This window comes from Chiloscyllium plagiosum, unplaced genomic scaffold (assembly GCF_037043375.1).
Source record: "Chiloscyllium plagiosum isolate Xiang-an unplaced genomic scaffold, Cpla_swu_hap1 HiC_scaffold_52, whole genome shotgun sequence".
Classification (NCBI taxonomy): Eukaryota; Metazoa; Chordata; class Chondrichthyes; order Orectolobiformes; family Hemiscylliidae; genus Chiloscyllium; species Chiloscyllium plagiosum.
The window spans coordinates 6,561,913-6,587,779 of record NW_028270190.1 but is presented as its reverse complement, the minus strand read 5'-3'; positions in this window follow the sequence as shown (position 1 = coordinate 6,587,779).

Here is a 25,867-nt window from a genome sequence, read left to right as displayed (position 1 = left end):
AGATGGCAAGTCCTCATCCATCGTCCTTTCCACCACTGTAATACTATCTTTGACAAGCAATGCCACACCTCCCCCTCCTTTACCCCCACCTCTGACCCTACTAAAACATTTAAATCCTGGAACCTGCAACAGCCAATCCTGTCCCTGTTCTCGCCATGTCTCCGTAATAGCCACAACATCGAAGTCCCAGGTACCAACCCACGCTGCAAGTTCACCTACCTTATTTCGTATACTTCTTGCATTGAAGTATACACACTTCAAGCCACTTTCCTGTTTACAGACACCCTCCTTGGAAATTGATGCCATGTTCCTAACCTCCCTACACTCCAGGCCCTGCACCCTGAAGCTACAATCTGGGTTCCCATGCCCCTGCAGAGTTAGTTTAAACCCCCCCCAAGAGCACTAGCAAACCTCCCCCCAAGGATACTGGTGCCCCTCAGGTTCAGGTGTAGACCATCCTGTTTATAGAGGTCCCACCGTCCCCAGAAAGAACCCCAGTTATCCAAAAACCGGAATCCCTCCCTCCTGCACCATCCCTGTAGCCACGCATTTAAGTGTTCCCTTTCCCTATTCCTCGAATCTCTATCACGTGGCACGGGTATCTCTCTCCATCTCTCTATTTCTCTCTGTCTATCTCTCTCTATCCCCCTCTATATCTCTTCTCGCTCTATCTCTCTCTCTATCTCTCTCAATCTCTCTCTCTCCATCTCTCATCCTCTCTCTATCTCTTTCTATCTCTCTCTCTCTTTATCTCTCTATCTCTATCTCTCTCTTTATCACTCTCTCTCTCTATCTCTATCACTCTCTATCTCTCTTACTATCTCTCCCTATGTCCCTATCTCGCTCTCTTTATATCTCTCGATCTCGCTCTCTCACTCCATCTCTTTGTCTATCTCTGTCTCTCTCTCTATCTCTCTATCGCGCTCTCTCTCTTTATCTCTCTATCTCTCTCTCTTTATCACTCCCTCTTTATCTCTCTATTTCTCGCTATATCTATCGCTCTATATCTCTATCTCTCTCGCTCTATCTCTCTCTCTCTATCTCTCTCTATATTTCCTTGTCACTCTCTCTATCGCTCTCTGTCTCTTTATCTCTCTATCTGTATTTGTCTTTCTCTCTCTCTTTATGTCTCTCAGTCTCATTCTGTCTCGATCTCTCACCCTATCGCTCTCTCTTTATCTCTATCTCTAGCTCTCTCTTTCTCTCTCTGTTTATGTCTCTATATATCTCTCTACATCTCTATATCACTTTTTGTCTCTCTCTATCTCTCTATCTCCCTCTACCTCTCTCTCTCGCTCTATCTCTCTATGTCTCTCTCACTATATCTCTTTCACTTTATCTCTCTCCCTTTATCTCTCACTCCCTCTCTCTCTCTATCTCTATCTCAATATCTCACTCTCTCCATCAATCACTCTCTCAATCTCCCGCTCTCTCTTTATCTCTCTCTATCTCTTTTTCTCTATCTCTCTCTATTACTCTCTCTACCTCTCGCACGCTATCTCTCTCTCCCTCTCTATCTCTCTATATCTCTCTCTATCTCTCTTTATCTCTTCTCTTTATCTCTCTACCTCTCTCTCTATCACACTCTCTCTATCTCCCTCTCTCTCTATCCCTCTCTCTATCTCTCTCTACCTCTCTGTACTTCCCTCTCTCTTTATCTCTCTCGCTCGCTCTGTCTCTCTACCTCTCTTTCCCGCTCAAATTCTCTCTCTCTATCTCTCTGACTCCCCATCTCTCTCTCTATCTCTATTTCTATCCCTCTCTCTATCTCTTTCTCCCTCTCTATCTCTCCCTCTCTCTACCTTTCTCACTACCTCTCTCTCTCCATCAATCTTTCTCTATCTCACTCCCTCTCTCTATCGCTCTCTCTACCTCTCTCTATCTCTCTCTATTTCTCTATCTCTATCTCTCTCTTTATCTCGCTCTCTCTTTATCGCTCACACCCTCTCTTTAACGCTCACTCTCTATCTCCCTTTCTATCTCAGTATGTATATCTCTCTCTATTTCTCTCTCTATTTCTATCACTCTCTATCTCTTTCTCTGTCTCTCTCCAACTCTGTCTCTCTCTATATATCTCTCTATCTCTCTCTTTCACTTTATAATTTTCTCTCTATCTCTTTCTATTTTCCCTCTCTCTATCTCTCACTCTCTCTATCTCTCACTCGCTCACTCTCTCTCTATCACTCTCTTTCTATCTCTCCCTCTCTATCTCTATCTGTCTCTGTATCTATCTCTACCTCTATCTCTCTCTCTATCTCCATCTATCTCCAACTCCATCTCTCTCTATCTTTCTATCACTCTCTCCATCTTTCTCTCTATCTCTGTCTCGTTTTATCTCTCCCACTCTACCTCGCGCTCTCTCGCTCTATCACTCTCTCTAACTCTCTACCTCTATCTCTCTCTCTTTATCTCTCTCTCTCTTTATCTCTCACTCCCTCTCTCTATCGCTCTCTCTATCTCTCCCTATCTCTCTCTTATTGCTCTGTCTATCTCACTCTCTATCTATATCGCTCTCTTTATCTCTTTCTCTCTATATACCTCTCTATCTCTCTCTTTATCTCTCGCAATCTCACTCTCTCTCTCTATCTCTCTCTCCATCTCTCTCTCTATCTCTCTCTATCGGTTTCGATCTTTATCTCTTTATCTCTCTATCTCTCTATCTCTATCTCTCTTTATCAATCTCTCTTTATCTCTCTATCTCTCTCTACCCCCCTCTTTATCTCTCACACTATCTATCTCTATCTCTCTCTATCGCTCTCTTTCTCCCACTCTCTATCTCTCTCTCTCTACCTCACTCTATCTAAATCGCTATCTCTCTCTATCTCCATCTCTCTCTATCTCTCTCTATCTCCATCTCTCTCTAACTCTCTCTATCTCTCTCTCTCTTCCTCTTTATCTCTCTCCATCTCTCTGTCTCTCCATCTCTATCTATTTCAGTCTCTCTCTCTTTCTCTAACTCTATCCCTCACTCTCTCTATCTCTCACGCTAACTATCTCTCTCTATCGCTCTCTTTCTATCTCTCTCTCTATCTCTATTTATCTCTATCTCACACTCTCTATCTCTCTTTAACCTCTCTCTATCCCTCTCTCTCGCTGTATCTCTCTCTCTATCTTCTTATCTCTATCTACCTATCTTTAACTCACTCTTTATCTCTTTATCCCTTTCACTCTATATCTCTCACTCCCTCTCTCTTTCGCTCTCTCTCAATCTCTCTCTCTACCTATCTATCTATCTCTCTATCTAACTATCTCTGTCTCGCTCTCTCTCTATCCCTCTCTCTATCTCTCTCTACCTCCCTCTCTCTTTATCTCTCTCGCTCGCTCTGTCTCTCTACCTCACTCTCCCTCGCCCAAACTCTCTCTCTATCTCTCTCCCTCACTCTCTCTCTCTCTCCATCTCTCTCCCTCACTATCTCTCTCTATTTCTCTCTATCTCACTATCACACACTCTCTCCCTCTCTCTTTATCTCGTCTCTCTACCTCCCTCTCTCTTTCTCTCCCTCTCCCTATCCTCGTCTCTCTATATCTCTCTTGCGCTCTGTCTCTCGATTTCTCTATCTCTATCTCTCTTTATCTCTCTCTCTTTTTCTCTGACTCATTCTCTCTTTCGCGCTCTCCGTCTCTCTCTATTTCTCTATCTATCGCTCTCTCTATCTCTTTCCATCTCTCTATGTCTCTCTTTTTCTCCCTCTAAACTTCTCTCTATCGCTCTATCTCTCTTTATCTCTCTATCTCTATCACACTCTCTCTATCTCTCTCTATTTTATCTCTGTCTATCTCTCTATCTCTCCCTATCTCTCTCTATATATCTCTATCTCTCGCTCTCTCCCTATATCTCTCTCTCGCTTTATCTCTCTCTCCATCTCTCTCCCTCTCGCTCTATCTCTTTCGTTATCTCTCTCTATATATCTCGCTATCTCTCTTTATCTCACTCTATATCTCTCTCTATCGATTGCGCTCTCTTTATCTCTCTGTCTCAATCTCTCCATCTCTCTCTGTCTCTCTCTATCTCTCTATCTCTCTATCGCTCTCTCTCTTTATCTCTCTGTCTCTACTCTCCATCTCTTTCTATCTCTCTCTATATATATCTCTCCATCTCTATCTCTTTCTCGCTCTACCACGCTCTCTCTCGCTCTATCTCTCTGTCTATCTCTCTACCTCTATCTCTCTCTTTATCTCTCACTCCCTCTCTCTATCATTCTCTCTATCTCTCTCTATCTATCTCTCTATCTCTCTCTTTATCTCCCTCTCTTTATCTCTCGCAATCTCACTCTCTCTCTTTATCTCTCTTTATTTCTATCTCTCTCCATCACACCTTCATTATCTATCCCTTTATCTCTCTCTCGCTCTACCACAATCTCTCTCTCTATCTCTCACTCCCTTTCTCTATCGCTTTCTCTCTATCTCTGTCTCACTCTCTCCCTCTATTTCTCTCCATCTCTCTCTGCATCGCTCTCCCTATCGCTCGTGCTCTCTTTTTATCTCTCTATCCCTATCTCTCTCTCTATCTACTTCTATCTCTCTTTATCTTTCTCTTTCTATCTCTCTATTTCTCTTTCTGTCTCTCTCTATCTCTCACACTATCTCTTTCTCTATCTCTCTCACTATTTCTCTTTCTATCTGTATCTCTCTCTATTTCTCTCTATCTCTGTCTCCATCGCTCTCTCTTATCACTCTCTCTATCTGTATGTCTCTCTATTTCTCACTATCTCTCTCTTTCTCTGTCTCTGTCTCTATCTCTATCTCTCTCTCTATCTCTCTCTAACTCGGTCTATCTCTCTCTCTATCTCTGTCTCTCGATCTCTCTCTATCTATCTCTCGCTATGTCCCCCCCTCTCTCTCTCTATTGCACGCTCTCGTTATCTTTCTCTGTCTCTCTTTCTTTATCTCTCTATCTCACTCTCTCTAATCTCTCTCTTTCTCTTTATATCTCATTTTTATCTCTTTCTTTTTTCCCTCTCTCAATCTATCTCTCTCGATCTATCCATCTCGCTATCGCTCACTCTCTCTCTATCTCTCACACTATCTCTCTCTCTCTATCGCTCTCTCTAACTCTATCTCTGCCTCTCTCTAACTCTATCTATCTATATATATAGAGTGATAAAGTGATGGAGATATATATATATATCTATATATATATATATATATATATATATATATCTCCATCACTTTATCACTCTCTCTCTCTACCTCTCTCACTATCTCTCTCTATCTCGCACTCTCTCTATCTCTCACTCGCTCACTCTCTCTATCACTCTCTTTTTATCTCTCCCTCTCTATCTCTCTCTATCTCTCGATATATCTATCGCTACCTCTATCTCTATCTCTATCATTATCTCTATCCCTCTCTCTATCTCTATCTCTATCTATCTCTAACTTTCTCTATCTCTCTATCACTCTCTCAAACTATGACTCTCTCCATCTTTCTCTCTATCTCTCTCTCGTTTATCTCTCTCGCTCTACCTCGCTCTCTCTCGCTCTATATCTCTCTCAACCTCTCTACCTCTATCTCTCTCTCTTTATCTCTCATTCCCGCTCTCTATCTCACTCTTTATCTCTCTCTCTATCGCTCTCAATCTCTCACTCTCTCGATCTCTCTCCCAATCTCTCTCTATCTCTGTGCGTCTCTATCGCTCTCTCTCTCTCTCTATCTCTGTCTCTATCTCTCTATCTCTTTATATCTCTCTATATATCTCTCTCCCTCTCTCTCCCTCTATCTCTCTCTGTATCTCTCTTCCTATCTCTCTCCATCTCTCTCTAACTCACTGTCTCACTCTCTCCATCAATCTCTTTCCCTCTATCTCTCTCTCTATCTCTCGCTATCTCTCTCTCTATTTCTCTCTCTATATCTTTCTACCACTGTCTCTATCTCTCTCTTTCTATCTCTCTCTCGTTATCGCTCTCTCTCTCTCTCTTTATCTCTCTCACTCTTTATCTTTCACTCCCTCTCCCTATCGCTCTCTCTCTATCTCTCTCTATCTCACCATCTATCTCTCTATCTCTCTCTCTCAATGTCTCTCTCTATCTCATGCCAACTCTCTCTCTATATCTGTCTCTATATTTCTCTCTTTATATCTCTCTCTTTATATCTCTCAATCTCACTCTCTGTCGCCATCTCTCTATCTCCCTCTGTATTCTCTATCACTCTCTATCTCTCTCTCTATCGCTCTCTCTTTATCTCTCTATCTCTATTTCCCCCTCTCTATCTCTCTCTTAATCTCTCTCTCTTTATGTCTCTCAATCTCACTCTCTCTCTATCTCTCTCTATCTCTATGCATCTCTCTCTATCGGTCTCTTTCTCATTATATTTCTATCTCTAACACTCTCTCTATCACTCTCTATCTCTCTACCTCTTTCTACCTCTCTCTATCTCCCTCTATCTCTCTCTTGTTCTACCTCTCTCCCTCTCTCTCTCGCTCTATCTCTGTCTATGTCTCTCTCAGTATAGCTCTCTCTCTTTATCTTGCTCCTTTAATCTCTCACTCCCTATCTATCTCTCTCACTGTCTCTCTCTATCTCTCTTTCTATCTCACTAGCTCACTTTCTCCATCAATCTCTCTCTCTATCTCCCTCTCTCTCTATCTATGTCAATCTCACTGTCTCTCTATCTCTCTGTATCTCTTCTCTCTATATATATCTCTCTCTATCTGTTTCTCTATCACTCTCTCTCTATCTGTCTCTCTATCCCACTTACTATCTCTCTACCTCCCTCTATCTCCCTCAACCTCACTCTCTTTATCTCTCTCGCTCGCTCTGTATCTCTACCTCTCTCTCACCAAAATCTCTCTCGATCTCTCGCCCCCTCTCTCTATCTCTATCTCTCTCTGTCTCTCTCTATGTCTCTATCTCTATCTCTCTGTATATCTCTCTCCCTACCTCTCCCTCTATCTCTCTCTATCTCACCACATCACTCTCTCCATGAATCTCTCTCAGTATCTCACTCCCTCTCTATCGCACTCTCTATTTCTCTCTCTATCTCTTTCAACCTCTGTCTCAGTCTCTCTCTCTATTTCTCCCTCTCTCTATATCTTCTCTCTATATCTCTCTCTCACTCAATCTCTCCATCTCTATTTCTCTATCTCTATCCCTGACTCTTTATCTCTGACTCCCTCACTCTATCGCTCTCTTTCTATCTCTCTCTCTCTACCTGTCTATCTATCTCTCTATCAATCTCTCTTTATCTCTATGCATCTCTCTCTCTATCGGTGTCTCTCTTTATCTCTCTATCTCTATCACTCTCTCTCTCTTTATCTCTCTCTTTCTCTCTGTATATCTCTCTCTCTATCTCTCTATCTCCCTCACTCTCTCGCTCGCTCTATCTCTCTCCCTCTACCTCTCTCTCTCTATGTCTCTCTCACTATAGCTGTCTCTCTTCATCTTGCTCCCTTTATCTCTCAGTCCCTCTCTCTATCTCTCTCTCACTATTTCTCTCTATCCCTTTCTACCTCTCTCTCTATCTCTCTCAATCTCACTCACTCTTTATCTCTCTTTATCTCTTCTCTCTCTCTTTCTCTATCTCTCTCTCTGTCACTTTATCTCTGTCTCTCTCTATCCCACTTTCTATCTCTCTATACCTCTCGCTATATCTCTCTACCTCCCTCTCTCTTTCTCTCTCTCGCTCGCTCTGTCTCTCTACGTCTCTCTCTCGCCAAACTCTCTCTCTCTACCTCTCTCTCCATCTCTCTCTATCTATTTCTATCTCTCTCTGTCTCTCTCTCTATCTCTCTCTCCCTCTGTCTCTCTATATTTCTCTCCTTATCTCTCTCTATCTCACTATCTCATTCTCTCCATGAATCACTCTTTCTCTCTCTATCTCACTCCCTCTCTCTATCGCTCTGCCTATTTCTCTCTCTATCTCTTTCTACCTCTGTCTCCATCTCTCTCTTTCTATCTCTCTCTCTATCTCTCTCGATCTCACTCTCTCTCTATCTCTCCCTCTCTATCTTTTCTCTCTATCTCCCTCTCTCTCTATCTCCCTCTCTCTATCCTCCTCTCTCTATCTCTCTCTCTCAATCTCTCTCTCTCTACTTCTCTATCTCTATCTCTCTCTCTTTATCACTTTCAGTTTATGTCTCTCACTCCCTCTCTCTTTCGCTCTCTCTCAATCTCTCTCTCTCTACCTATCTATCTATCTCTCTATCTCTCTCTCTCTGTCTCGCTCTCTCTCTCTATCCCTCTCTCTATCTCTCTCCACCTCCCTCTATCTCTCTCTACCTCACTCTCTTTATCTCTCTCGCTCGCTCTGTATCTCTACCTCTCTCTCGCCAAAATCTATCTGTCTCGATCTCTCTCTCCCTCTCTCTCTCTATGTCTATCTCTATCTCTCTCTATCTCTCTCTATGTCTCTATCTCTATCTCTCTGTATATCTCTCTCCCTACCTCTCCCTCTATCTCTCTCTATCTCACCACATCACTCTCTCCATGAATCTCTCTCAGTATCTCACTCCCTCTCTCTATCGCACTCTCTATTTCTCTCTCTATCTCTTTCTACCTCTGTCTCAGTCTCTCTCTCTATCTCTCCCTCTCTCTATATCTCTCTCTCTCTCTCACTCAATCTCTCCATCTCTATTTCTCTATCTCTATCTCTGACTCTTTATCTCTGACTCCCTCTCTCTATCGCTCTCTTTCTATCTCTCTCTCTCTACCTGTCTATCTATCTCTCTATTAATCTCTCTCTATCTCTCTCTATGTCTCTCTCTATCTCTCGCAAACTCTCTCTCACTCTTTATCTCTCTCTATCTCTCTCTATCTCTCTCTATCTCTCTCTATCGCTCTCTGTCGCTCTCTATCGCTCTCTCTCTCTCTTTATGTTTCTATCTCTACCTCTCCCTCTCAATCTCTCTCTCTCAATCTCTCTCTTTATGTATTACAAGCTCACTTTCTCTCTATCTCGCTCTATCTCTCTCTATCTCTCCCTATCCCTCTGTATCTCTCTCTCTATTGCTCTCTCTCTCTTTATCTCCCTATCTCTATCACACTCTCTATCTCTCTCGCTTTAAATCTCTCTCTCTTTATCTCTCTCTATCTCTCTCTACCTCTCTACCTCTCACTATCTCTCTATCGCCCTCTAACTCTCTCTCTCGCTCTATCTCTCTCTATGTTTTTCTTACTATATATCTCTCTCTTTATCTTTCTCCCTTTATCTCTCACTCCCTCTCTATATCTCTCTATCTCTCTCTACCTCTCTCTATCGCACTCTCTCACTCTCTCCATCAATCTCTCTCTCTATCTCCTCCTCTATCTCCCGCTGTCTCTATCTCTCTCTATCTCTCGCTATCTCACTCTTTATCTCTCTCTCTATCTCTCGCTCTCTCTCTCTTTATCTCTTGCTCTTTATGTCTCTCAATCACACTCTCTCTTATCTATCTCTCTATCTCTCTTTATCTCTCTGTATCTCTCTCTAACTCTACCACTTTCTCTATCTCTGTCATTATCTCTCTCTCTATCACTCTCTCGATCCACCGTTATCTCTTCTCTCTATCTCTCTTATCTCCTCCCTCTATCTCTCTATCACACTCTCTCTATCTCCCTCTCTCTCTATCCCTCTCTATGTCTCTCTCTACCTCCCTCTCTCTTTATCTATCTCGCTCGCTCTGTCTCTCTACCTCACTCTCCCTCACCCAAACTCTCTTTCTATCTCTCTCTCCATCTCTCTATCTCTCTCTCCCAATCTCTCTCTCCATCTCTCTCTCCCTCTCTATCTCTCTCTATCTCTCTGTGTCTCACTATCTGACTCTCTCCATCTCTCTCTCTCTATCTCTCTCTGTCTCTCTGTATCTCTATCGCTATCTTTCTATCTATCTCTCTTTATCTCTCACGATCTTTCTCTCTTTATGTCTCTATCTCACTGTCTCTCTATCTCTCCTTCTCTATTTATCTCTTCTCTCTAACTACGTCTCTCTCTATCTCCTTCTCCCTATCCTCCTCTCTCTATCTCTCTCGTGCTCTATCTCTCTCTCTCTCTATTTCTCTATCGCTATCTCTCGTTCTTTATCTCTCTCCCTTTATCTCTGACTCCCTCTCACTTTCCCTCTCTCTGTCCCTCTCTCTATTTCTCTATCTATCTCTCTATCTCTTTCTATCACTCTCTATGTTTCTCTTTATCTCTCTATCTCTCTCAATCTATCTCTCTATCTTTATCTCTCTCCATATATATCTCTCTCTATCTCTCTATTTCTCCCTGTCTCTATCTCTCCCTAGTTATCTCTCTATTTCTTGCACTCTCCCTATCTCTCTCTCACTTTATCTCTCTACATCTCTCTCTCTCTCGCTCTATCTCTTTCGCTATCTCTCTCTATCTCTCTCTATCTCACTCTCTCAATCTCTCTCTCTCTTAATTTCTCTGACTCTTTCTCTCCATCTCTTTCTATCTCTCTCTATCTCTCTCTTTCACTCTCCTTTTATCTATCTCTATTTTTCTCTCTGTCTCCGTATCTCCCTCTAATTCTCTCCCTGTATATCCCTCTCTCTATTTCTTTCTCCCTCACTCTCTCCATCTCTCTCTGTCTCTCTCTCTCTCTCTCTCTCTCTCTCTATATATATATATATATATATATCTCTTTCTATCTCTGTCTCTATCTCTCTCTTTCTATCTCACTCACTTCATCTCTCTCGAGCACTCTCTCTTTATATCTCTCTATCTCACTCTCTCTATCTATCTATCTCCCTATGCTCCTCTCTCTATCTCTCTCACGCGCTCTGTCTCTCTCTCTCTATTTCTCTATCTCTCTCTTTATCTCTGACTCACTCTCTCTGTTTCTCATTCTATCTCTCTCTCTATCTCTTTCTATCTCTCTCTATGTCTCTCTCTATCTCATTCTATCTCTCTCTACCTCTCTCTCTATCGCTCTCTCTTTATCTCTCTATCTATATCTCTCGATCTCTATCTCTATCTTTAACCCTCTCTATCTCTCTCTATCTCTATCTCTCTCTAACTCCGTTTCTCTATCTCATTCTCAATATCTCTCTATCTCTCACTCCCTTTATTTCTCGCTAACTCTATCTCTCTATCTGCTCACACTATCTATCTCTCTCTATCACTCTCTTTCTATCTCTCTCTCTATCTCTATCTCTCTGTATCTCTATATCTAGCTCTCTCTAACTCTCTCTATCTCATTTTCTATCTCTCTCTATTGCTCTGTCTCTTTATCTCTCTTTCACTCTCTCTCTCTTTATCTCTCTAACTCTCTCCCTCTATCTCTCTCTTTATCACTGTCTCTTTATCTCTCTCTATCTCTCTCTATCTCCCTCTATCTCTCTTCTCGCGCTATCTTTCTCTCTATCTCGCGCTCTCTCTATCTCTCTCTATCTCTCTCTCCATCTCTCTCTTTCTCTCTCTCTCGATCTCCCTTTATCTCTTCTCTCTATCTCTCTTTATCTCTTCTTTCTATCTCTCCATCAACGTCTCTCTATCACCCTCTCTCTATCTCTCTCTCTCTGTATCCCTCTCTATGTCTCTCTCTAACTCCCTCTCTCTTTATCTCTCTAGCTCGCTCTGTCTCTCTACCTCACTCTCCCGTGTTCAAAATCTCTCTCTATCTCTCTCTCTCTATCTCTCTCTCTATATCTCTCTCTCTCTCTCTCTCTCTATATATATATATATATATATATATATATATATATATCTCTATCTCTCTCCCTAACTCTCTCCATCTCACTCTCTCCATCTCTCTCTATTTCTCTCTCCATTTCTTTCTACCTCTGTCTCTATCTCTCTCTTTCTATCTCTCTTTATTTCTCTCGAGCTCTCTCTTTATCTCTCTCTCCATCTCACTCTCTCTCTATCTGTCCCTCTCTCTTTATCTCTTCTCTCTACCTCCGTCTCTCTTTCTCCCTCTCCCTATCCTCCTCTCTCTATCTCTCTCGCGCTCTATCTCTCTCTCTATTTCTCTATCTCTACCTTTCTCATTATCACTGTCTTATCTCTCTATCTCTATCTCTTTCTATCTCTCTCCGTCTCTCTATCTCCCTCAATCTCTCTTCTCGCTCTATCTCTCTATCTCTCTCGCTCTCCTCTCTCTCTATCTCTCTATCCCTCTCTATCTCTCTGTCTCTCTCTCTCTATCGCTCTCTCACACTCTTTATCTCTCTATCTATCTCTCTCTGTATCGCGCTCTCTCTCTCTATCTCTCTATCTCTACCTCTCCCTCTCTATATCTCTCAATCTCTTTCGCAGTATTTCTCTCAATCTCACTTTCTCTCTATCTCTCTCTCTCTCTATCTCTCTCTATTTCTCTGTATCTCTCTCTCTATTGCTCTCTCTCACTATCTCTCTACCTGTCTCTATCTCTCTCTATGTCTCTATCACTATATCTCTCCCTCTTTATCTCTCTCCTTTTATCTCTCACTCCCTCTCCCTATCTCTCTATCTCTCTCTCTACCTCGCTCTCTTTATCTCTCCCAATCTTGCTCTCTCCATCTCTCTCCATCTCTCTCCATCTCTCTCCATCTCTCTCTCTATCTCCCTCTATATCTCTCTATCGCTCTCTCTTTATCTCTCAATCTCTATCTCTCTATTTATCACTCTCTGTTTGTCTCTCTATCTCTCTATCACTCTCTATCTCTATCTCTCTATCTCTATCTATCTCCCTCTATCTCTCTTCTCGCTCCATCTCTCTCTCTCTCTATCCCTCTCTCTTGCTCTCTCTCTCTCTCGCACTATCTCTCTCTCTCTATCTCTCTGACTCTCTATCTCTATCGCTCTCTCTCTCTTTATCTTTCTATCTCTATCTCTCCCTCTCAATCTCTCTCTCTACCTTCCTCTCTTTATTTCTTCAAACTCACTTTCTCTCTATATCTCTCTCTATCTCTCTCCATATCCCTCTGTATCTCTCTCTCTCGCTCGCTGTCTTTATCTCCCTATCTCTATCACTCTATCTCTCTCACTCTTTATCTCTCTCTTTACCTCTCTCTATCTCTATCTCTATCTCCCTCTAACTCTCTCTCTCGCTCTATCTCTCTCCCTCCATCTCTCTCTCGCCCTATCCCTCTCCATTTCGCTCTCAAAATCTCTCTCTCACTTTATCTCTCTCTCTCTTTTTCTCCCTCCCTCCCTTTATCTCTCTCTCTATCTCTCGCTACATCTCTCTCTATCTCACTATCTCACACTCTCCATCAATCTCTCTCTCTATCTCTCACTCTCTATCTCTCTCTCTTTCTGTCTCTCCATCTCACTCTCTATCTTTCTCTTTTTCTCTCTCTCCATTTCTCTATCTCTCTGTATCTCTCTCTCTATCGCTCTCTCGCTCTCTTTACCTCTCTCGCTCGCTCTGGCTCTCTACCTCACTCTCCCTCGCTCAAACTCTCTCTATCTCTCTCTCCATCTCTCTCTATCGCTCTCCCTATCTCTCTCTATCTCATTATCTCACTCTCTCCATCTCTCTCTATCTTTCTCTCTCTCTCTATTTCTTTCTCTATCTCTTTCTACCTCTGTCTCTATCTCTCTCTTTCTATCTCTCTCTCTTTATTTCTCTCGATCTCTCTCTCTTTATCTCTCTATCTCACTCTATCTCTTCTCTCTACCATCTCTCTCTATCTCCTTCTCCCTATCCTCCTCTCTTTATCTCTCTCTCTCTCTTTATCTCTCTCTCTCTTTATCTCTGACTCACTCTCTCTTTCGCTTTCTCTGACTCTCTCTCTAATTCTCTCTCTCTCTATGTCTCTCTATCGCTCTCTCTCTCTTTATCCCTCTATCTCTATCTCTCTATCTTTATCTCTCTCTATCTCTATGCATCTCTCTCTATCGGTCTCTTTCTCATTATCTCTTTATCTCTATCACTCTCTCTCCTCTCTCTATCTCTCTCTATCTCTCTACCTCTTTCTACCTCTCTCTATCTCCCTCTATCTCTCTCTTGCTCTACCTCTCTCCCTCTGTCTCTCTCTCTCTCGCTCTATCTTTCTCTATGTCTCTCTCACTATAGCTCTCATTTTATCTTGCTCCTTTTATCTCTCACTCCCTCTCTCTATCTCTCTCACTATCTCTCTTTCTATCTCACTATCACACTCTGTCCATCAATCTCTCTCTCTATCTCCCTCTCTCTATCTCTGTCAATCTCACTCTCTCTATCTCTCTTTATCTCTTCTCTCTATCTCTCTATCTCTATCTGTCTCCCCATCACTCTCTCTCTATCTCTGTCTCTCTCCATCCCACTTACTATCTCTCTCTACCTCTCTCTATCTCTCTCTACCTCGCTCTCTTAATCTCTCTCGCTCGCTCTGTGTGTCTACATCTCTCTCTCGCCAAACTCTCTCTCACGATCTCTCTCTCCCTCTCTCTCTATCTCTATCTCTCTCTGTCTCTCTCTCTGTCTCTATCGCTATCTCTCTGTATATCCCTCTCCCTATCTCTCCCTCTATATCTCTCTATCTCACTATATCACTCTCTCCATGGATCTCTCTCTCGATCTCACCCCCTCTCTCTATCGCACTCTCTATTTCTCTCTCTATCTCTTTCTACCTCTGTCTCAGTCTCTCTCTCTCTTGATCTCTCTCTTTATCTCTCACTATCTCACTCTCTGAATCTCTTCCTCTCTATCTCTCCTCTCCATCTCTCTCTCTCACTCAATCTCTCCATCTCTATTTCTCTATCTCTATCTCTCTCTTTATCTCTCTCATTCTTTATCTCTGGCTCCTTCTCTCTATAGCTCTCTTTCTACCTCTCTCTCTACATATCTATCTATCTCTCTATCTATCTCTCTATGTCTCTCTCTATCTCATGCAAACTCTCTCTCTATATCTCTCTCAATCTCAATCTCTCTCTATCTCTCTATCTCTCTCTATCGCTCTCTCTATCTTTATCTCTCTAACTCTATCTCACTATATCTCTCTCTCTATCTCTCTCTTTATCACTCTCTCTTTGTCTCTCTATCTCTCTATCACTCTCTATCTCTATCTCCCACTATCTCTCTTCTCGCTCCATCTCTCTCTATCCCTCTCTCTCTCGACCTATCTCTCTCTCTCTCGCACTATCTTTCTCGCCATCTCTCTGTCTCTCTATCTCTATCGCTCTCTCTCTTTATCTTTCTATCTCTACCTCTCCCTCTCAATCTCTCTCTCAATCTCTCTCTTTATGTCTCACAAGCTCACTTTCTCTCTCTCTCTCTCTCTCTATCGCTCTCTATCTCTCCCTATCCCTTTGTATCTCTCTCTCTATTGCTCTCTCTCTCTTTATCTCCCTATCTCTATCACACTCTCTATCTCTCCGCTTTATATATATCTCTCTCTTTCTCTCTCTCTATTTCTCTCTACATCACTTCCTCTCACTATCTCTTTCTATCTTCCTCTAACTCTCTTTCTCTCGCTCTATTTCTCACTATGTTTTTCTCACTATATCTCTCTCTTTATCTTTCTCCCTTTATCTCTCACTCCCTCTCTTTATCTCTCTCTCTAGTTCTCTCTACCTCTCTCTATCTCACTATCTCACTTTCTCCATCAATCTCTCTCTCTATCTCCATCTCTATCTCCCGCTCTCTCTCTATCTCTCTCTATCTCTCTATCTCACTCTTTATCTCTCTCTCTATCTCTCTCTCTATCTCTCGCTCTCTCTTTATTTCTTTCTCTTTATGTCTCTCAGTCGCACTCTCTCTTATCTATCTCTCTATCTCTCTCGATCTCTCTGTATCTCTCTCTCTTTATCTCTCTAACTCTATCACTGTCTCTAACTCTGTCATTATCTCTCTCTATCTCTCTATCACTCTCTCGATCCACCGTTATCTCTTCCCTCTATCTCTCTATCACCCTCTCTCTACCTCCCTCTCTCTTTATCTATCTCGCTCGCTCTGTCTCTCTACCTCACTCTCCCTCGCCCAAACTCTCTTTCTATCTCTCTCTTCATCTTTCTATCTCTCACCCTATTTCTCTCTCTATCTCTCTCTCCCTCTCTATCTCTCTCCATCTCTCTCTATCTCACTATCTCACTCTCTCCATCTCTCTCTCTCCATCTCTCTCTGTCTCTCTCTATCTCTATCGCTCTCTTTCTATCTATCTCTCTTTATCTCCCTCGATCTCTCTTTCTTTATCTCTCTATCTCGCTCTCTATCTCTCCTTCTCTATTTATCTCTTCTCTCTACCTCGTCTCTCTCTATCTCCGTCTCCCTATCCTCCTCTCTCTATCTCTCTCTCGCGCTCTATCTTTCTCTCTCTGTTTCTCTATCTCTATTTCTCTCTCCTTATCTCTTTCCCTTTATCTCCCTCCCATTATCTCTGACTCACTCTCTCTTTCACTCTATCTGTCCCTCTCTCTATTTCTCTATCTATCTCTCTATCTCTTTCTATCTCTCTCTATGTTTCTCTTTATCTCTCTATCTCTCTCAATCTATCTCTCTATCTCTCTATCTTTATCTCTCTCTATATATATATATATATATCTCCCTGTCTCTATCTCTCCCTATCTATCTCTCTATCTCTCGCACTCTCCCTATATCTCTCTCACTTTATCTCTCTCTCCACCTCTCTCTCTCGCTCTATCTCTTTCGCTATCATCTCTCTCTATCTCTCGCTCTAAATCACTCTCTCTCAATCTCTCTCTCTCTTTATCTCTCTGACTCTTTCTCTCCATCTCTTTTTATCTCTCTCTATCTCTCTCTTTCTCTTTCTCTTTATCTATCTCTATCTCTCTCTTTATCAATCTGTCGTTGTCTCTCTCTCTATCACTCTCTATTCCTCTCTATTTCCCTCTATCTCTCTTCTCGCTCGATCTCTCTCTATATCTCTCTCTCGCTCTATCACTCTCTCTCGCACTGTCTCTCTCTATCTCTCTTTCTCTCTATCTCTATCGTTCTCTCTATCTCTGCATATCCCTCTCATTCTCTCCCTCTATATCCCTCTCTCTATTTCTTTCTACCTCACTCTCTCCATCTCTCCCTCTCTCTCTCTCTCTCTCTATTTCTCTCTCTATCTCTCTCTTTCTATCTCACTCTCTCGAGCTCTCTCTCTTTATCTCTCTCTATCTCTCTCTCTCTCTTCCTATCCTCCTCTCTCTATCTCTCTCGGGCTCTCTCTCTCTCTCTATTTCTCCATCTCTCTCTTTATCTCTGACTCATTATCTCTGTCTCTCTCTCTGTCTCTCTCTACTTCTCATTCTATCTCTCTCTCTATCTCTTTCTGTCTCTCTCTACCTCTCTCTAATTCGCTCTCTCCTTATCTCTCTATCTCTATCTCTCTATCTTTATCTCTCTCTAACTCCCTCTCTCTATCTCACTCTCAATATCTCTCTATCTCTCACTCTCTCTATCTCTCGCTAACTCTCTCTCTCTATCTGCTCACACTATCTCTCTCTATCGCTGTCTTTCTATCTCTCTCTATATCTCTATCTCTCTCTATCTCTCTATCTCTCTATCTCTCTCCATCTCTTTCTATCTCTATCTCTGTATCTAGCTCTCTCTAACTCTCTCTATCTCACTCTCTATCTATCTCTCTATTGCTCTGTCTCTTTATCTCTCGTTCACTCTCTCTCTTTATCTCTCTAACTCTCTCTCTATCTCTCTCTTTATCACTCTCTCTTTATCTCTCTCTATCTCCCTCTATCTCACTTCTCGCGCTATCTTTCTCTCTCTCTCTCTATCTCACTCTCTATCTCTCTCTATCTCTCTCTATCTCCGTCTATCTCTCTTCTCGCTCGATCTCTCTCTCTATCTCTCTCTCGGTCTATCACTCTCTCTCGCACTGTCTCTCTACCTCTCTGTCTCTCTATCTCTCTCGTTCTCTCTATCTCTGTATCCCCCTCTCATTCTCTCCCTCTTTGTCCTTCTCTCTATTTCTCTCTACCTCACTCTCTGTATCTCTCTCTTTATCACTCTCTATCTCCCTCTATCTTTCTCTCTATCTCTCTCTCTCTCTATCTCTCTCTCTATCTCTCTCTCTCGATCTCTCTCTCGATTTCCCTTTATCTCTTCTTTCTATTTCTCTTTATCTCTTCTCTCTATCTCTCCATCACCCTCTCTCTATCACCCTCTCTCTATCACCCTCTCTGTCTCTCTCTAACTGCCTCTCTCTTTTTCTCGCTCACTCTGTCTCTCTAACTCAATCTGCCTCGCTCAAATCTCTCTATCTCTCTCTCTCCATCTCTCTCCATCTCTCTCCATCTCTCTCCATCTCTCTCCATCTCTCTCCATCTGTCTCCCTATCTCTCTCTATATCACTATCTCACTCTCTCCATCTCTCTATCTCTCTGTCTCTCTCCCTATTTCTCTCTCTATTTCTTTTTACCTCTGTCTCTATCTCAATCTTTCTATCTCACTCACTTCATCTCTCTCGAGCTCTCTCTCTTTATCTCTCTCTATCTCACTCTCTCTCTATCTCTCCCTCTCTCTTTAACTTTTCTCTGTACCTCCCTCTCTCTATCTACCTCTCCCTATCCTCCTCTCTCTATCTCTCTCGCGCTCTATCTCTCTCTCTCTATTTCTCTGTCTCTGTATTTCTTTATCTCTGACTCACTCTCTATTTCGCTCTCTCTGTCTATCTCTACTTCTCATTCTATCTCTCTCTATATCTTTCTATGTCTCTCTATGTCTCTCTCTATCTCTTTCTATCTCTCTCGACCTCTCTCTCTATCACTCTCTCTCTTTATCTCTCTATCTATATCTCTCTATCTCTCTCTAACTCACTCTCTCTATTTTACTCTCTATATCTCTCTCTATCTCTCACTCTCTCTATCTCTCGCTAACTCTCTCTCTATCTGCACACATTATCTATCTCTCTCTATCGCTCTCTTTCTATCTCTCTCTATCTCTATCTCTCTCTATACCTCTCTATCTCTATTTCTCTCTATCTCTATATCTAGCTCCCTCTATCTCTATCTCTCTCTATCTCTATCTTTCTCTATCTCTATCACTCTATCTAGCTCTCTCTATCTCTCTCTATCTCACTCTCTATCTCTTTCTCTATTGCTCTGTCTCTTTATCTCTCTTTCGCTCTCTCTCTTTATCTCTCGAACTCTCTCTCTCTATCTCTCTCTTTATCACTCTCTCTTTATCTCTCTCTATCTCCCTCTATCTCTCTTGTCGCGCTATCTTTCTCTCTCTCTCTATCTATCTCTCTCTATATCTCTCTCGATCTCCCTTTATCTCTTCTCTCTATCTCTTTATCTCTTCTCTTTATCTGTCTACCACCCTCTCTCTATCTCCCTCTCTCTCTATCCCTCTCTATGTCTCTCTCTAACTCCCTCTCTCTTTCTCTCTCTCGCTCGCTCTGTCTCTCTACCTCACTCTCCCTCGTTCAAAATCTCTCTCTATCTCTCTCCCTATCTCTCTCTATATCACTATCTCACTCTCTCCATCTCTCTCTCTCTATCTCTCTGTCTCTCTCTCTATTTCTCTCTCTATTTCATTCTACCTCTGTCTCTATCTCTCTCTTTCTATCTCTCTCTCTTTATCTCTCTCAAGCTCTCTCTTTATCTCTCTCTCCATCTCACATTTTCTCTATCTCTCCCTCCCTCTCTTTATCTCTCTCTCTACCTCCGTCTCTCTATCTCCCTCTCCCTATCCTCCTCTCTCTATCTCTCTCGCGTTCTATCTCTCTCTATTTCTCTATCTCTATCTTTCTCATTATCACTGTCTTATCTCTCTATCTCTATCTCTTTCTATCTCTCTCCGTCTGTCTCTATCTCCCTCAATCTCTCTTCTCGTTCTATCTCTCTCTACCCCTCTCTCGCTCTATCTCTCTCTCTATCCCTCTGTATCTCTCTCTCTCTATCGCTATCTCACACTCTTTATCTCTCTCTCTATCTCTCTCTGTATTGCTCTCTCTCTCTCGATCTCTATCCCTCCTTCTCTATCTCTCTCTCTCTCAGTATTTCTCTCAATCTCACTTTCTCTGTCTCTCTATCTCTCTCTATCGCTCTGTATCTCTCTCTATTGCTCTCTCTCTCTCTTTATCTCCCTATCTCTATCACTCTCTCTGTCTCTCTCTATCTCTATACCTCTCTCTATCTCTCTCGATGTCTCTATCACTATATCTCTCCTGCTTTATCTCTCTCCCTTTATCTCTCACTCCCTCTCCCTATCTCTCTCTCTCTATCTCTCTCTACCTCGCTCTCTTTACCTCTCCCAATCTTGCTCTCTCTCCATCTCTCTCCATCTCTCTCTATCTCTGTCTATCTCCCTCTATATCTCTCTATCGCTCTCTCTTTATCTCTCAATCTCTATCTCTCTATTTATCACTCTCTCTTTGTATCTCTATCTCTCTATCACTGTCTATCTCTATCTCTCTCTATCTCTATCTATCTCCCTCTATCTCTCTTCTCGCTCCATCTCTCTCTATCCCTCTCTCTCGCTCTATCTCTCTCTCTCGCACTATCTCTCTATCTATCTCTCTGTCTCTCTATCTCTATCGCTGGCTCTCTCTTTATCTTTCTATCTCAATCTCTCCCTCTCAATCTCTCTCTCTATCTCTCTCTCTTTATGTCTCTCAATCTCACTTTCTCTCTATCTCTCTCTATCTCTCTCCATATCCCTCTGTATCCCTCTCTCTCGCTCTCTCTCTTTATCTCCTTATCTCTATCACTCTATCTCTCTCTCTTTATCTCTCTCTCTTTACCTCTCTCTATCTCTATCTATCTATATCTCTATCTCCCTCTAACTCTCTCTCTCTCGCTCTATCTCGCTCCCCCATCTCTCTCTCGCTCTATCTCTCTCTCCATGTCTCTTTCAAAATATCTCTCTCTCTTTATCTCTCTCCCTTTATTTCTCGCTCCCTCTCTATATCTCTCTCTATCTCTCGCTACATCTCTCTCTATCTCACTTTCTCCATCCATCTCTCTCTCTATATCTCTCTCTATCTCTCGCTCTCTAACTCTCTCTCTTTCTGTCTCTCAATCTCATTCTCTATCTTTCTTTTTATCTCTCTCCATCTCTCTATCTCTCTGTATCTCTCTCTCTATCGCTCTCTCTCTCTTTGTCTCCTATCTCTATCTCTATCTCTCTCTTTATCTCCCTCTCTATCTCTCTAGATCTCTCTCTCATGATCCCCCTTTATCTCTTCTCTCTATCTCTCTATTACCTTCTCTCTATCTCCCTCTCTCTCTATCCCTCTCTCTATCTCTCTCTACTTCCCTCTCTCTTTATCTCTCTCGCTCGCTCTGTCTCTCTCTACCTCACTCTCCCTCGCTCAAACTCTCTCTATCTCTCCATTTCTCTCTCTCTCTCTCTATCGCTCTCCCTATCTCTTCTCTATCTCACTATCTCACTGTCTCCATCTCTCTCTCTATCTCTCTCTTTCTCTATTTCTTTCTCTATCTCTTTCTACTCTGTCTCTATCTCTCTTTCTATCTCTCTCTATATCTCTCTCGATCTCTCTCTTTATCTCTCTATCTCACTCTCTCTCTACCTCCCTCTCTCTATCTCCCTCTCCCTATGCTCCTCTCTCTATCTCTCTCTCGCACTCTCTCTCTAATTCTCTATCTCTCTCTTTTTCTCTCTATGTCTCTCTATCTCTCTCTAACTCCCTCTCTATCGCTCTCTCTCTCTCTTTATCCCTCTATCTCTACTTCTCTCTCTATCTCTCTATCTTTATCTCTGTCTATCCATCTCCCTATCTCTCGCTCTCTCCCTGCATCTCTCTCTCTCGCTTTCTCTCTCTCTCTATCTCTCTCTCTCGGTCTATCTCTTTCGCTATCTCTCTCTCTCTATCTCTCTCTATCTCATTCTCTATCTCTCTCTGTATCGCTCTCTCTCTCTTTATTTCTCTGTCTCTATCTTTCTCTATCGCTCTCTATCTCTCTCTATCTCTTTCTATTGCTCGCTCATTTTATCTCTCTATTTCTATCTCTCTCTTTATCACTCTTTATCTCTCTCTATCTCTCTCCATCTGTCTCTATCTCACTCAATCTCTCTTCTCGCTCTATCTCTCTCTATATCTATCTCTCTCTATCTCTCTGTATCTCTCTCTATTGATCTCTCTCTCTTTATCTCCCTATCTTTATCACTCTCTCTCTGTCTCTCTCTATGTCACTCTCTACCTCGCTCTCTTTATCTCTCTCCATCTCTCGCTCTATCTCTCTCTATCACCCTCTATCTCTCTCTATCGCTCTCTCTTTATCTCTCTATCTCTATCACTCTCTCTATCTCTCTATTTATCACCCTCTCTCTCTATCTCTCTATCACTCTTTATCTCTATCTCTCTCTATCTCCCTCTATCACTCTTCTCGCTTCATCTCACTCTGTATCCCTCTCTCTAGCCCTATCTCTCTCGCACTATCTCTATCTCTATCTCTGTCTCTCTATATCTATCGCTCTCTCTCTCTTTATCTTTCAATCTCTGTCTCTCACTCTCAATCTCTCTCTCTATCTGTCTCTTTACGTCTCTCAATCTCACTTTCCCTCTATCTCTCTCTGTCTCTCTATCTCTATCTCTCCATATCCCTCTGTATCTCTCTCTCTCTATCGCTCTCTCTCTCTTTATCTCCCTATTTCTTCCCCTCTATCTCTCTCTCTTTATCTCTCTCACTTTACCTCTCTCTATCTCTCCCTATCTCTATCTCCCTCGAACTCTCTGTCTATCTCCCTTTATCTCTCTATCTCTCTCTCTAGTCTCTCTCACTATATCTCTCTCCCTTTATCTCTCACTCCCTCTCTTTATCTCTCTCTCTCTCTATCTCTTGCTACTTCTCTCTCTATCTCACTATCTCACTCTCTCCATCAATCTCTCTCTCTATCTCCCGCTCTCTATCTCTCTCTATATCTCACCCTTTATAACTCTCTCTATCTCTCTCTATCTCCCGATCTCTATCTCTCTATCTTTATCTCTCTCTCTTTATCTCTCTCTTTATGTCTCTCAATCTCACTCTCTCTATCTCCCTCTTTATCTCTCTCTATCTCTCTCTATCTCTCTCTCTCTTTATCTCTCTCTCTCTTTATATCTCTATCTTTATCACCCTCTCTATTTATCTCTTTATCTCCCTCTCTATCTCTCTATTTGTCTCTCTCTCGATCCCCCTTTGTCTCTTCTCTGTATCTCTCTATTACCTTCTCTCTATCTCCCTCTTTCTCTATCCCTCTCTCTATCTTTCTCTACCTCCCTCTCTCCTTATCTCTCTCGCTCGCTCTGGCTCCCTACCTCACTCTCCCTCGTTCAATCTCTCTTTCTATCTCTCTCTCTATCTCTCTCTCCATCTCTCTCTATCTCTCTCTATCTCTCTCTCTATATCTCTCCATATCCCTCTCTCCAACACTATATCTCTCTCTATCTCACTATCTCACTGTCTCCATCTCTCTCTCTATCTCTCTCTCTATTTCTCTCTCCCTGTGTCTCTATCTCTCTCTGTTTATCTCTCTCTGTTTATCTTTCTCGATCACTCCCTCTATCTCACTCTCTCTATCTCTCCCACTCTCTTTACCTCTTCTCTCTACATTCCTCTCTCTCTATCTCCCTCTCCCTATCCTCCTCTCTCTATCTCTCTCTCGCGCTCTATCTTTCTCTCTATTTCTCTATCGCTATCTCTCTCTTTATCTTTCTCTCTTTATCTCTCACTCTTTATCTCTGACTCACTTTCTCTTTCGCTCTCTCTCTGACTCTCTCTAATTCTCTATCTCTCTATCTATCTCTCTCTATGTCTCTCTCTATCTCTCTCTAACTCTCTCTATCGCTCTCTCTCTATTTATCTCTCTATCTGAATCTCTCTCTATCTCTCTATCTTTATCTCTCTCTATCTCTCCCTATTTCTATTTCTCCCTATCTCTCTCTATATATCTCTCTATCTCTCGCTTTCTCCCTATATCTGTCTCCCTTTATCTCTCTCTCCATCTCTCTCTCGCTTTATCTCTTTCGCTATCTGTCTCTCTATATCTCTCTCTATCTCACTCTATCTCACTCTCTATCTCTCTCTCTGTCGCTATTTCTTTCTTTATCTCTCCGTCTCTATCTCTCCATTTCTCTCTACCTCTCTCGCTATCGATCTCCCTCTTTATCTCTCTATCTCTCTCTATCTCTATCTCTCTCTATCTGTCTCTATCTCCCACAAACTCTCTTCTCGCTCTATCTCTCTCTTGCTCCAACTCTCTCGCCATCTTTCTCTCTATCTCTCTGTCTCTCTCTATCGCTCACACTCTTTATCTCTCTATCTCTATCTCTCCCTCTCTATCTCTCTCTTTGTCGCTGTCTTTATGTCTCTCAATCTCATTCTCTCTCTATCACTCTCCCTTACTCTCTCTATCCCTCTCTGTCTCTATGCATCTCTCTCTATCGCTCTCTCTCTATCACTCTCTTTCTATCTCTCCTTCTCTATTTCTCACTCTATCTCTATCTCTCTTACCTCTATCTCTAGCTCAATCTCTCTCTATCTATGTCTCTATCTCTATCTCTTTCTATCTCCGTCTCTATCTCTCTATATATATCTCTCCTTATCTCGCCCTCTATCTCTCTCTATCTCCCTCTATCTCTCTATCTCTGTCACTATCTCTCTCTATCTCTCTCTCTGTCTATCTCTCTCTATATCACTCTCCCTATCTCTACCTCTATGTCTCTCTTTATTTCTCTCCCTATCTCTCTCTATCTCTCTCTATTTCACTCTCTCCATCAATCTCTCTCTATCTCACTCCCTCTCACTCTATTTCTGTCTCTAACTCTTTCTACCTCTGTCTCTATGTCTCTCTTTCTATCTCTCTCTCTTTATCTCTCTAGATCTCTCTCTTTATCTCTCTATCTCACTCTCTCTAGCTCTCCCTCTCTCTACCTCTTCTCTCTATCTCCCTCTCTCTATCTCACTCTCTCTATCCTCCTCTCACTATCTCTCTCTCGCTCAAACTCTCTCTCTACTTCTCTATCTCTATCTCTCTCTCTTTATCTCTCTCACCTTTTATCTCTCACTCCCTCTCTCTATCGCTCTCTCCATCTCTCTCTACCTATCTATCTATCTCTCTATCTCTCTCTATCTCTCTCTACATCACTCTCCCTATCTCTACCTCTGTCTCTTTATATTGCTCTCTCTATCTGACTATCTCACTCTCTCCATCAATCTATCTCTCTATCGCACTCCCACTCTCACTATCTCTCTCTATTTCTCTCTCTATCTCTTTCTAACTCTGTCTCTATCTCTTTCTATCTCTCTCTTTATCTCTCGAGATCTCTCTCTCTTTATCTCTTTCTATCGCACTCTCTCTCTAGCTCTTCCTCTCTCTATCTCCCCCTCTCTCTATCTCACTCTCTCTATCCTCCTCTCTCTATCTCTCTCTCGCTCAATCTCACTCTCTTCTTCTCTATCTCTATCTCTCGCTCTCTTTATCTCTCTCACCTTTTATCTCTCACTCACACTCTCTATCGTTCTCTCTATCTCTCTCTACCTATCTATCTATCTCTCTATCTATATCTCTCTCTATATCTCTCTCTCTATCTCTTACTATGTCTCTCTCTCTATCCCTTGCTAACTCTCTCCTACTCTCTCGCTCCATCTCTCTATCTCTCTCTATCGTGCTCTCTCTTTTTCTCTCTATCTCTTTATCTCTCTTTACCACTCTCTCTTTATTTCTCTCTATCTCTCTTTCTTTATCTCTCACTGCCTTTCTCTATTGGTCTCTCTATCTCTCTCTATCTCTCTATCGCGCTCTCTCTCTTTATCTCTCTATCTCTCTCTCTCTTTATCTCTCTCAATCTCACTCTCTCTCCATCTCTATTTCTAGTTCTCTCTATCTCTGTCTATCACTCTCTCTCTTTATTATTCTATCTCTATCACTCTCTCTATCTCTCTCTTTCTCTCTATCCTTATCTATCTCTATCTCTCTCTGTCTCCCCCATCTCTCTTCTCGCTCGATCTCTCTCTCTAGCTCTCGCTCTCGGTGCATCTCTCTCTCTCTGTCTCTCTCTCTCTATCGATCTCTCTTTATCTGTCTATCTCTATCTCTCCCTCTCTATCTCTCTCTCTCTTTATGTCTCTCAATCT